Source organism: Rutilus rutilus (genome assembly GCF_951802725.1).
Source record: "Rutilus rutilus genome assembly, chromosome: 19".
NCBI lineage: Eukaryota > Metazoa > Chordata > Actinopteri > Cypriniformes > Leuciscidae > Rutilus > Rutilus rutilus.
Genome location: NC_140232.1, coordinates 3,551,367 through 3,565,269, shown reverse-complemented (window position 1 = coordinate 3,565,269; position 13,903 = coordinate 3,551,367). Strand labels below are relative to the sequence as shown.

Genomic DNA, 13,903 nt, shown 5'->3' with positions numbered 1-13,903 from the left:
TTAGTATGCAGATTCAACTTAATATTATCATTATTCAGTCCCACTTATCTCTACTGTTCCACAGAAATCACAAGATTCTCTAAATCTTCTCAGTCTCTAAATTACACAGACAGCTATCTTAGCCGCTTGCACCTTCAACTCTTGTTACAAAAGTATGGCAATCTATTCTTCAATACCCTTGTTTTCATAACATTAATACAATAAAGCATTCACATCGTCATTATTGGCAGAACATTAATTTTCATAAGCGACACGGAAAATCTAAATATTCTAAACGGGTTTCACAAAGTTTCTGATTAACTTTAGTCACACGTGTCTATGGAAATTATCTCCAACCCATAATTTCCTTTATAAAAACAATATATTTTCCTTAAATGGCTTAATATCAACAAAATATCCAATCTCTGGACATTTTCTAATTTGATATTATCATCAACAACACTGATTACAAAACAAGTATACATTTAACATTCAGAAGCTGGTTTGAACAAGCAAGCGCTGTTGCTGTACTCCCAGCATAGCTGGACCCTTTAGGTTCAAAAGACAATCGTTTTACTTAATGAAACATTCCTTATCCTTATAAACATATCAATCCCTGTTAATCATACTCAACGCCCCATTTCCATCTAAAACTCACCTTTCGTACCATTTCAACTTAATTTGACTTAATCAGGCGTTCATAAATAGTTCCATGAACTCTATCGTTCCCTACATGTCAGTTCCTTCTGCATGTGCTCAATCCAACAATTCACTGTTTCCATCAGGAAAAAAAAACATCCTATCTTCCCCTACATGTCAGTTCCTTCTGCATCGACTCTGTTCTCTTTTATCTGCTTCTTTCCCATCCAACAATTCACTGTCCGTTCACAGTTTTACACTCATGAACAAACTTCAACAACCCTTTCTGACTAGTAACGGATAAGTTAGCATTTCAGAAAACCCTGTAGACTACTTTGTACAATCTCATATGCTCATCATTCACAACACTGCTCAAATTATCAGTCATTGCTTTGCTCAAAGTTTCATCAGCCACACATAAAGATCCTTTACACACGTTTAACACACACACAACAACCATTCTGTTTTCCCTCGTTCTTTTCTATTGATTCTTTTACAACATTGAGTCTTATCTTACTCAAGGTTCCCGCCTCGGGGAAATACATTTACATTTACCACCATCATTATTTCTCTTTTAACAGAAAATTGGTGTATAAAAATGATCTACTTTACTGTTAGATGACCCCATTTTGGCTGAATCTCCCTTCTGGATTTCACAATTTCGACACGTGTCTTACAGTATCTGTCAAACGTCTTCAACAGACCCGATCTTTCCCTTACCCCAAGATCGGTCGGGTGGTTTGTAATTACGTTTCACTCAAAAACTTCCTATAAGCACTTTCCAGCGCTCGATTAATTCTGATTTGACGTGGCTCTTCCGTCCACCTAAATCGGTTACTAGCACTTTTGAGTAAAACTAATTAATCAATAACTGCGATTCCCCTGAATCTGTGATTCCCCTGAATCTGTGATTCCCCTGAATCACCTGTGGGCTTTCCGTCCACCAACGAGCTAAGTGAGGTAGAAACTGATTCGAATTCCTCAGATCAATTCCCTTACCCCCAAAAAAATTGTGATTCCCCTGAATCAACTTTCGCCCGTACCAAAAAGCAAAACTCAGCCAATATGGTTCACTCACAATTATCAAATTACACTCAACTTCAATAAAACAATTTGCCGTGTCTTACCCAGAGATGCTTTTCTGTTTTTCCCGCAATCGTCGCGGATTTTTTTTTTTAATCCTGGTGGGAGTTTTTCTTTCACTGGTCCTGAGTGTGGGGTATTTGCCTCTCTCTCTCGTAATCTGTTGAGTTTCTATCTCAAACCGTCGAGGTATAAGACGGCTGCCTAGTGCTGCCGAGGTTGTGCACTTTCCCGTCAAATCCGTTCTCAGGACCAGGAGAAGAAGCGTCCGCACAGGATCTCACTTCTGACACCAGCTGTAATAGCAATTTTTTATCTCACTGGGAAAAACAGCATCACAGGGTTAAGGAACACTCAAAAGGCAAAATTGTAATAAAGAAGAAAAGGCTTTTATTCTTTGAGGAATCTTTTCGCAACCGCAGCCACCCAGATGTGAAACAGAAAGCCTACTGACATAATAAAACTGAGACATTTTATACAGGTTTCTGACATTCTTGACTCCTCCTTTCCCTAGTCTCTGTAAATTTCCTTAAAGACATCTAGTATGGACTGGTTCTACCCCCCCCCCCCCCTGGGCAGGTTATGCTGTTCTTTGTCCCTGAGAAGCCAAAAGGCCTTTATTTACAATCTTTATCCCTGAGAAGCCAAAAGGCCTTCATTTACAATCTAGATGACCTCCTGCTGTTCTTTATCCCCTAAGGGGATGGCATGGGACCCCTTGTTTATTGTTAAACGACCCCTGTATTCTCCTGGCTGGATCCTTTCTCGTGCTCAGGTGTAAGTTTTTATCACCCTGTCTTCCTGTCCCTTCTTCAGCTGTTAGAAAACCCTCACAGAAATATATATGGTCAGATGCTTTTACACACACTCAATTGAAATCAACAAGTTTAAATGAATGGACACAAGAACAATGAATTTTTCATTAACAACCTCATGGAAAGAGGCAGGTCCTTTTCCACCATTAAGGTCTACCTGGCTGCGTTTTTCAGCCTGTCATGTGGGTTTTGAGGGCTCCACCGTCAGGCAGCACCCTCTAACCCGCAGTTTTATGAAGGGTGCACGCCGCTCTTTGCCGGTCATCAGGAGATCTGTTCCAGAGTGGGACCTCTCCATGGTGCTGGAAGCGCGGTCTCTTTATCCTTTTGAGCCTCTGGGAAGTATTTCCCTTAAGCTGCTGTCCCTCAAGACAGCTTTGCTCTCGACCTTGGCATCTGCTAAACGGGTCAGTGAGCTACATGCACTCTTGGTTCACCCCTCGTGCGCCAAATTCTCCCTAAGTGGAGATAAGGTTTCCCTTAAGCCTAACCCGGCCTTCATGCCGAAATGCTTCCCTGTGTTCACTTTGGAGGTTTTGGAGCTATCCGCTTTTCACCCTCCACCCTTTGCCTCCTCGGAGGATCAGGGGCTGAATGCTCTGTGTCCCGGTCGTGCTCTGCAAGCATGTATGACCAGGACCAGTGCTTTCCGCAAGAGCGACCAGCTCTTTGTTTCAAGGGCTCCCCCGCACAAGGGGAGTCCCATTTCAAAGCAATGCCTCTCACATTGGCTTGTGGACGCTATACTATGGCTTATGAAGCAAAGGGAGTGCAGCCCCCAGGGGGCATCAGAGCTCATTCTACAAGGGGCTTAGCCGCCTCTTGGGCTTTGTTCAGGGGAGTGCCACTGCAGGACATCTGCTCCGCGGCCAGCTGGGCCTCTCCTCATACCTTTGAGCGTTACTACCGGTTGGATGTCACCAGAACCTCGGTGGCACACTCGGTCCTAGGGGTAGGGTCCTCTTAGCCCTTTCCCACAGCCCCGTTGGGTTAACCAACGAGGAGTGAATGGGCCGGCTGGCCATGTTCATTCCTGTCACCAAGCATTCGCATTCCTTCTTGGGTTTAGCTATGTGCATTGGTGGTGCGGGGGCCATTATCATGTATGTGTCTCATGCATGTTTCATGCCCTGCTTGTCCACAGCAGTTTAGCGTGGCGTCACCCTTGCAGGGTCATGTTTGTGGGACGTGTCAGGCACCGCCTCTCTGAGGTGACCGTCCTTCTCTGGCCTTCAGAACCTCACTGTGAGTGTATTGGGCAATCGGGGAGCTGTCCATGTCTCTCCCATAGGTGGATCTCGAAACGAGATGATGAAAGAGAACAATAGGTTACTGTCGTAACCCCGGTTCTCTGAAACATCGAGTGGAGAGATCCACCAGCTTCGCCCCGCTTGCCGCACGAGAAGCGAATATACTTACTGAGGAATAGCAGCGCGCCTGACAGCTATATGCCTTAGGTAAGGGGGTGTGGCCTTACCTGGCATTGGCTGCGCGCTTCTGTCTGTTAGCCAGACTTGGTGCAATTGGATGCTTCTGCAGAGGTCAGGTACAGGATGCCCTTCCCATAGGTGGATCTCTCCACTCGATGTTTCAGAGAACCGGGGTTACGACAGTAACCTATTGTTTTGAGCCAACGGCTCATGTTTCCCCCAGTCTCCATGTGCTCTACTTCTATTGGATAGTCGCGTCACGTTCAACGCATTCATTTGCATAAAGATGGGCATCGGCCAGCTTTTTGACGTGCAGCATTTTTTCAAATGCAGCGCCGCCTTCCCGGGATGCTTTGCGGGCGCATTAAAGGTTGTATCAGTGATTTCAGGCCCAAAAATAAATGATCACATTCATCTAATCTTTCCTAACGATCCGCTATCTGCCCGCCCCATAAGCATGCCGTCAAAAAAACGTGTCTCTGTAGGCAGCCTAGGCTCTGAGATCTGCACACAAAAACAATTGCTTTCACCACCACTCAAAACCAAAATAAATAGTGTTCCAACCATTCACTGACAAGGGTGGGTGTTGTGAGGTTTTCGCGTGCAGCCGTGCACGAGCACTGGTGTGAACGCAGCATAGCAATGTAAACATATGTTTGTTCTCATTAATATTGTTCATTAAAGCTTATCGAGTATCTTCGAACCAGCCTTTATTAATTATTGCAGAGATGGGGTTTGGGGCTTGGTCCGTGGGACTGTTTCTGGGGGATGAGTCTGAGGGAAGAACAGGAGACAAAGGTAAGGAGAATGCAGAAGACAAAAGGTAGGTAAAATAAAAAGTGAATCCCCAGAAACAGTCCCACGGACCCAGTCCCAAACCCCATCTCTGCAATAAAAATCTCAGGACATATTGAGCATCCAAAATCAGTTGAGTTTGCTTCTGTTGCAATTTGTCCTACCTTTTTTCATAAAATGACTGGACTACTGTCCACATAGCACTGCACCACCACGACCATACTTACCCCTGGATGGCTACTGTCTGGGTCAGAGTGCTGTTTTGTGTTGACTCACCATCAGCAGCTGCACATGACTTCTCTAGCAACAACAGAGGTCATGGCACTTGGGTTCGGCATGGCACCGGTCCTGATGTGGAGACAATTCTGAGTAGTCTGGAAACTGTAGCTATTGCTAGCCCAGCATTTATCTGGTCATCAACAACTGAAAACACAGTGAATGAAAGCATTACTTTCCAACTTGCGCAGGCACAAAGAATGTTTTGCATTGCTTTTACACAGTCAAACCACAGAAGACCAACATATTGTTAAATAAATCACAATTAAAATCTAATATTATGTCACTGAAGTTTCTCATCATGTACATGAGCTGATTAACTGTGTTGTATGTCAATATGAATTACTACTCTTACCCATTCTGGCTTTTTCATTGACATTATATCCCGTTTCCTTTTAACAGAAAACAGATAAACATACATTTAGTTATTTTAAAAAAAATTAAAGTAATTTGTTTTCTTTTTTTTCTCTTTAATGTGAAAAAAGAAATAAACTTTCAATACCTGCATTCCTGTATGAACAGAAGGGAGACAAAATTATTATTAATTTAATCAACATTATATTACTCACTGCATCACCATATTTTTTCTAATTGTAGCAAATATGAATGATTGTCAAAAAGTATTCCAGCTCCATGACTATTTATTTTTGGCTGAATTTACATAGAAATTATATGAAAAACAACTCTATATCTCATACTACAAAAAAGTTCTGAACAAATTGATTAAAGCTCACCTGACTGATGAGATTGTTTCTTCTTTTGAATATGTTTAATTGTAAAAACACTTATTACTGTAATTATTATTATTACAGTAACTATAACACTAAAAGCAATGGCTGTAACAGCAGAGAATTTTCCACATTCACTGTCAGACGACTGTGTTCCTGCATTTATTTCAGTAAGTCCCAATGCTTCACACCTGTGAATAATATCCAGGATCAGATGTAAAATGATGAGCAACAGCACACACCAACAGTATAAGAGAACACTTACTTTGTGTGTGGTTTACAGGATGATAAAGAGCCATCTGAATATGTGTCAGCTTTACAGTCGGCACATACTGTATCTGTGGAGCCAGTGCCTGTAGACAATGGACATATAGTTACATAAAATATTTTGTGTTTTTTTAAACGCTCTTGTTTCCTTAAAGGAATGGTTTGGAGTAAAATCAACCTAGGGTCATTTGCACCATGACCTCGAGCCAAACACCCCCCAGAAGCCTTTTTTCCCTTGGTCACATCTTTATATAATGTGATCATTTACCTGCTTGTCTGATGTATTGTCCAGGTCTGCATTCAGAGTGTTGCACAGCGAGTCTACAGGAGTGTTTAACTCTTTCAGTGCAGAAGAATCTTTCTAGTGACTCACACACAGCATCTGACGACCGAGTGCAGGCTTTACTCACTCTTAACCCTCGCTCTAAGATAGAAATGTGTCAGCAGAAACCATATTACATTAGTTACTGTCAGGAACCCATGAACCCAAATAGCTTGCATCTCTTTAGATGCTAGATCACCTCTATTAAATTATAACAACTTTTTAATTTACAGATGAACAAATTTAAAGGGGGAAACACTCACTTAAATCACACTCTGTACATTTAAGGCATTTTGATAAGCCGTTGGGTTCATCAGTGAATGTGAATTCAGGGCATGGAGCACAAGTTGTGCTGGCATCATCTGTGCAGTCCCAAAAAACACAGTTTCCTAAAAAGCAGCACATAAAATTTGTAAGTCAATTTCAACAGAAATCACTTAATAATGTGATGCAAAATGCATTGTCATGGTATACTGACTTTATAATTTAGTTTTTTATTCTCTAACCAAACAAATGCTTTTATGCAGAAGAATATTCATCAATGCAGAATAAAGCAGATTATCATCACTGAAGTAATAACATCACAAGCTTGTAGTAAAAAAAACATTGATAAAGAATAAATAAAAAAAACCATCAAAAGTTAGAAACAAATTGTGTAAAATATGTAAACTATATGGTATAACTTTTTATTATCAGTCTTACCAGGAGCACACATTGGACAGCATTCCCCACCTATCTCATATTCAGCACGAGCACATCGACAAGAGCAAAGTTCATAGTAAAGTGGAAGAATAACAGTAATGAGAAGAGTAATCTTTAAAGTGGTCATGCCACATGAATGTCCTCAGCCTTCACAGTAGCGGTGTCGTTAGCTGCATGGTCTGATGTCTTAGCTAACGGTAGGACTCAATACAGCAGTTCAAAACTCAGATCTTGTGCAGGTTGTATTTCCCACAAGCATCTTACAGACATATCCATTCTCTGTCAAACAAACTAAAAACAAGAACAAGAAATTATTAAGCTCACTGTGACCTTTATTGCCAGTACATTTGGCTGTTTCTTCAAATAAAAGCACTTTTGTCTTGATAATATTTAGGAAAGAAATCTCTCGTTTACTTAATTGTCTACTGTAGACCTGCATCAATCCATCATTTTTAACGTTTTCCTTAAAACATCGAAAACTTTTCCACCACAGGGTAATTTCCATTGACATTTTTAAACATTGAGGAATAAAATAAACAAATCTTTGTTGTGCTATAGGTACAGTATTCTAAATGCAGAGTCTTTAAAAAATGTTTTATTATCATGGCATTAAGTATATCACCAAATCAAGTTTTTATAAAACTTCACATAAGAAGCAAAAAAGCATTTTAACAGAAATTAAACCCTGAAAATAAGTGTGAGGAGCAGAAGGCAAACCTACTTTCCCTTTAGAACTTGTGTGAACGAAATTTAGAAACAGACGTATGACTGCAGGATCAAAGCGACTCATAAAAGATAAAGGCACACATATAATTCGGTCAGTTGTCGACTGCTTTTAAAATACGGACAACAAAAGCTTATTTTGTGCCGTGATTATTTAGACTATAGTTCAAAGCTCCAGGTCAGCTGCAGGTTTTCCTTTTTAATACAACTAAAAATACTTACCTTCTGACAGGCTATACATTCACGTCTGTTTCTTTCACATCACAACACTGGTCAGAGAGAGTTCGTCGAAAAATCGGCTGCAAGAAGTTTTTGCCAGTACCTGACAGGTTGAGTCTAGTCACTAGATTTGTGTTTCGGTTTGGCTGCCTCGGTTAACCCTTTGACTGTCACCCCCCTTTTTTCGCATAGACAAAAAAAATCACTATACAAACGTAAATGGTTGTAATTCAAGAATGCTTTGGAATATAGACATATGGTTGGTCTTGTTTTAAAGAAGACATTTGCCAGATTATTGTAGAAGTGAAATAAATTATGAAAAAGTTATATAAGTTTGAGTTTATGAAAATATAGAATGTAAAAATATAATTATGTATATTTTATATAAAATATATATATTACAAAATATATTTTACTCTAAAACTGCTAGAAAATTAAAGCCAAAAATCTAAACAAGTTGTGTTCCAAATTGTAGGTTGATATCTCAAAAAAATTGCTTTCAGTGAGATTTTATTTGGGCGCAGTACCAAACTTTTTCACTAGATGGACAGCCAGCTTCCTTACTGACCATATAAGGGCGTCCCCATTTTCATATATGTTTTGAGTGATCTGAACCATGTATTTCCACAATTTCATACAATTTATGAAGTATACATCCTATTCAGAAATAGTATGGGTGTTTTGGCAGTATTTGATTTGATTTCAACCTCTAATAAACATAAAAAGAGCACATATGTGCGTTATAGCTCGCTGCCGCTGCGTGCCGCATCACAAATCGAGAATCCATCATATTTTTCTTTACATTCTAAACATTTTCAGACCTTTTTTTCCTCATACAATTTAATTGCTGTTATCTTTTGTACTCTCGGCATGAAAACAAACTGAGGTTTCGACCAATCTTTCAAACTGATTTTTCATGTTTATTTCTATTTCAAAATAAAGGCCTAAACACACCTAATGAATATAAAATATTCTTGTTGCAAATTGATAAATTACTGCTCCTCTGTAATTATTTTTTTTTTTTTTTAAACAGCCACCAAATATGAAAACTAGAGATTGTAGCTTTCAAATGATATATAGTTTGTCGATATTACGTTAGGTTTTTACTAAGATATTATTGTTCTAAATATATATGGGCAAGGGGTTAAATCAGATTCAGCAGCAGTCCTGAGGTAACGTGACGTCACTTGCAATGTATGGTTCTTGGGGTTCTTGTGGGGTTAGTAGGCAGGAAGTCTCTGACGTCAGCTGCCGCTAATAACAGGAAGCCTTTTTTTGGGCACCCAATACAACTTATCTTTTAAGGTTTTTAGCACCCAAAGGGGAACTCAAGAAAGGGTCTTTAGCAATGTTGAGGGTAAATGTGGCTGAGTCGTCGTGAGCAGATGTAAACACTCAGGAGAAGTTGGAGGAGTTTGAACAGATGGGGATCTTTTTATTTACCCCAATTAAGGCCAAAGAAAGGCAATACAAATTTACAAGAAAAAAAAAAAAAAAAAAAATTGTTTAATAAAGAAAATAAATTGACATGAGAGTCAAAAAAAAAAAAAAATATATAATAATTTTGCAGCTGCTTAGAAATTGACCTTTACACAAGCCACTATACATAGAGCATCACACAGACTTACGTCCTTTCATCTCATGCCCCTCACAAGAGAATGAAGCTACTCATCTTTATAGGACTAAAGGTACCCCTGAAATTGGCACATACCAACACAATATTACAATGCAGGGGTGGCTCAGGTGAATAGTCCATAAATGCTTAAAAACAGCCGAAATGCTACATCTATAAAACTAGAAAATTACAAAATATTATTTCTATGGTTCCAGCTAACATTTGGCAAAGCCACAAATCATATTAACAGCCAAAAATTAATAACTCAAACTCCGGTTCACTTGCAATTGACCCGGAAGTCATAGCGTCATTTAAACCCCCCTGTATTGAAGGCTGTAGAATGCACTGATTGCTATTACGGTTCTAAATCACCTTAGAGTATTAATACACAATTAATGTCCAGTAACTAGGAGAAGACTGAAGAAGCCAGAGACAAAGATCAAATTCACTCACTGTATTGATTGATCTCACAATGTCAACAAAATGTAAATATCACAATAAACAGCGTAGGCCTACGTAAAATAAACAAACAATAAAAACAATGTGGTTATATTCAAAGATACAATTATATTAAGAGAGGGCAACTAAGTGGTGGAAATAAGTAAGTGTACTCAGTTTCAAGAAGTCCCAAGTATTCCAGAGGAAGTCCACTTAAAGGAAGAAGGGTGCAGAAACGTCGGTCCTCAGACGCGATGCCGTCTGGTCCTGATGGTTAATATGATGATGCTCAAAAGGGCCTGTAGCTTCGTGTGCTGTGATGTTCAGTGTGTGTTTGTGTGATGGGTTTGTGTGATTTGGTCAGCTGGACAAATGTAGATAAACGTGTGTGTGGTTGGTCTGCAATGACGCACGTGCGAGTATTCCCCACAGAAATCCAACAACCTCAGGAGCGATCACACAACATCAGCCGCCCATCACATATGAAATACCAAACTACTCACCAGCTATATTATCGATCTATAACTTTATAGCTTTCTGATGCACCTTAACTCGTCTCGTTTGCTCACAATAACAACTCGTCGCGCACCACATCTCTTCCTTCTTTCCTCTATTGCCGCGTGTGTGAGATCTCGCGTCATTCTCACAGAACTCGCGAGACTTCCGATTCAAACCCCGCCCACTCGGCAAACTCAACTCTTGAATGGAACAATGTAAAACTAACATAAATATAAAATGACCATGCCCTTTTGCACAGCCGCCCCCAAATTTGGTATGCAAATTTGCCATTAGTAGGGTCTATGAGGAACTCTCTGAGTCTGGGGGTAATATTGGCAATTCAATCAACTTAGCTACTGGTCTTGTGTACGTTTGATCTTTCACTTTGACCACAGCTCTTCTGACTCTCCCATCTGAACTAGGAATGACAGAAGAGACAGTACCAACTCTCCAGAGCGCTCTTGGAATCTGCTTGTCAACAATGAGTACTACAGTACCAACTGCAATATTCTCTTTCTCTCTGTGCCATTTCTGTCTTGACTGTAATGTGGGTAAAAAGTCATGAATAAAATGCTTCCAAAAATGATCACTCAGAACCTGACTATGTCTCCATCTTTTCCTACTGAGTAATTCTGGGTCTGAATAGACAACTTGAGGCAAGGAGGAGTCAGGCCGCCCCATCAGCAAGGAATTTGGCGTCACTGGGTCTGGATCTGCGATGTCGCTAGAGACATAACCCAAGGGTCTAGAATTAAGGATGCTCTCAACCTCGATCAGAATGGTTCTTAATACCTCCTCAGTAACTGTCTGTGCGCCTAAGGTGGTTCTCAAGGCTGTTTTTACAGACCTCACTTCTCTCTCCCACGAGCCGCCGAAATGAGGTGCACTTGGTGGATTGAACCGGAATCTGATTTGTTCTTTGGCCAACTGGTCTCTGATACTGGGCTGAATCTGAGAGAAGGTGTCCTCCAGCTCTTTACATCCACCTTGGAAATTTGTTCCCTGATCCGAGAGAAGCTCATAGGGTTTCCGTCTTCGGGCAATGAAACGCCTGAGTGACAGCAGGAATGAATCCCCATCCATGTGATCCAATAGGTCAAGATGTACGGCTCGAGTAGTGAGGCACTTGTATACAATACCCCACCTTTTCTCAGTGTGGCGGCCCACCTTCACCATCAGTAGTCCAAAACAATCTACTCCGGTGGAGTAAAAAGGAGGTTTACACAATCGCAGACTTGATGGGGGTAAGTCTGACATTCTAGGAATCATTGGCTTGCCTCTCCACTTGTTACACTCAAGACAGTGGTGCTGGTGTCTTCGAATCGCCTCTCTTCCCCGCAAAATCCAAAACTTGCGCCGCAGTTCGGCATACACCCTGCCGGCTCCCGGGTGGTGCAATTGTTCATCGTAATGCTTGATTAGAAGCTTCGCCACGGGATGATTCTGTGACAGAACGATAGGGTGTAGAACTGCATCACTCAATCCATGACACCTACGAAGTCTTCCTCCTACTCTAATCAAGTCTAGCTCTTTGTCATACTCAGGAGCAAGCTTAAGAAGTCGGCTATGCACAGAAATGTCTTTCCCTCCCTTAAGTAAAGCAAATTCGTCAGGAAAGTCTTGAATCTGACATTGTCTAAGGATAGACAATTCTGCCTTCTGAAATGCATCTGCACTCAGTGAATCTGTGTTGCCAGCCGCCCCATGAAGAACTCGCGCTGTAGCTTCTAGTAACTCAGTATAGCTATTAAATTGACTGGGATCAGGTTCAACTTGCAACTTATGTTCAGTCAACGAACCGCAAAACACAGATTTCCTGAACTTAAGTTCCTGAACTTCTTCGGGGGCCTTTCTTTCTGGTGCCTTAGGCCAACAGCTGCTAGACTGCATCAAGAAAGCTGGTCCTTGTTTCCATCGTGTTTCTTCAGCTAGCTGAGCCAATGACAACCCTCGCGTAATATCATCCGCAGGATTGGCTGCAGAATCGACATAACGCCAAGCTCCAGGGCCAGACAACTCTTGAATTTCTGTGACTCGGACTCCTACGAACACTCGGTATCTGCACGAATCAGACTGCAGCCAAGCAAGAACTGTAGTCGAGTCAGACCAATAGACGAATCTGGAGATATCTAGAGTTAGCTCTTTCTTCAGGACGTCTCCTAGCTGTGCTCCTGTCAATGCAGCGCAAAGCTCTAAACGAGCAATGGAGATCTGTTTCCTCGGAGCGACTCGTGACCTTGCCGCCATGAAGGCAACCTGCGTGTTGCCCTGATCATCTTCAGAACACAAGTAGGCTACAGAGCCGTACGCCTTTTCAGACGCATCACAAAACGCGTGAACACTGCGGCTCTTGATAGGATACTGAAGACTGGAACTGTAGCATCTTGGCAGGTGGATCTGAGACAATTGTGGAAGCTCGCTCTCCCACTGATGCCAAACGTCTAGTAAGCCGGATGGTAGATTAGGATCATCCCATTCTCGTTTTTTCTCCCACAACAACTGCACGACAATCTTGGCTCTTGTGGTATACGGAATGAGATATCCAAGGGGGTCGTACAGCCTAGCTAAAGTGCGATAGATGCTCCGCATCGTAATTTCACCATCCTCCCTCTGGTAAGGTTTGTATACCAATGTGTCTGGTCTACATTGCCATATCAATCCAAGGGCATTCTCCTGCGGGTTGGCCATTTCTTGACTGAGCTGAATCTCACCACTCTTCGACTTCAACTCAGCAGGAAGGTGGTGAATAACCTTGGGGATGTTACTGGCCCATTGCCTCAATTCGAATCCACCGTCCATAAGATGACACTGCAATCGGTTTACCAGCTGTAGAGCTTGAGCTTCAGTAGAGACACTCTTGAGACAATTGTCAACATAGAAGCTACGCTCCACCGTTTGACGTACTTCATCAGTAGCTTCGAGATCCATCTGTGCATGGGACTGAAGTGCGTAGGTAGCACAACAAGGGCTACATGCAGTGCCAAATGGCAGAACTTGCCATTGATACACGATGGCTGGTTCAGATGTTTTCCCATGACGCCACAAAAAGCGGAGGAAGGGTTTATCTTCATCAAGGAGACGGATCTGATGGAACATACCCTTCACGTCACTGCAGATGGCCACAGAATGTTCTCGAAAGCGGAGGAGAACGCCCAACAAGCTGGCACTTAAAGTCGGACCGGGGAAAAGATGGTCATTGAGAGACTGACCCTGATACTCAAAATAACAATTGAAGACAATACGGTTCTTCGCATTGTGATGAACCATATGATGTGGTATGTACCACGCCTTGGAACTCGGATCACATTCTGCAGATGTCAATGGGGTGACATAACCCGCTTGCAACAGTTTCTGAATCTCTGATTCGTAAGACG

At 41.6% G+C, this 13,903-nt stretch overlaps 1 long non-coding RNA gene across 1 annotated transcript; it reads right to left on the bottom strand.

Annotated features, from left to right (window-relative positions):
• Nucleotides 1-5,871: 5,871 nt before the first annotated feature.
• LOC311278790 lies at nt 5,872-6,710 on the bottom strand. Its single transcript, XR_014625479.1, has 4 exons — nt 6,598-6,710; nt 6,281-6,436; nt 6,011-6,098; nt 5,872-5,936 (listed from the first exon to the last, which is right to left on the bottom strand). It is a non-coding gene; the product is annotated as an uncharacterized lncRNA (long non-coding RNA).
• Between the last annotated feature and the right edge of the window lie 7,193 nt (nt 6,711-13,903).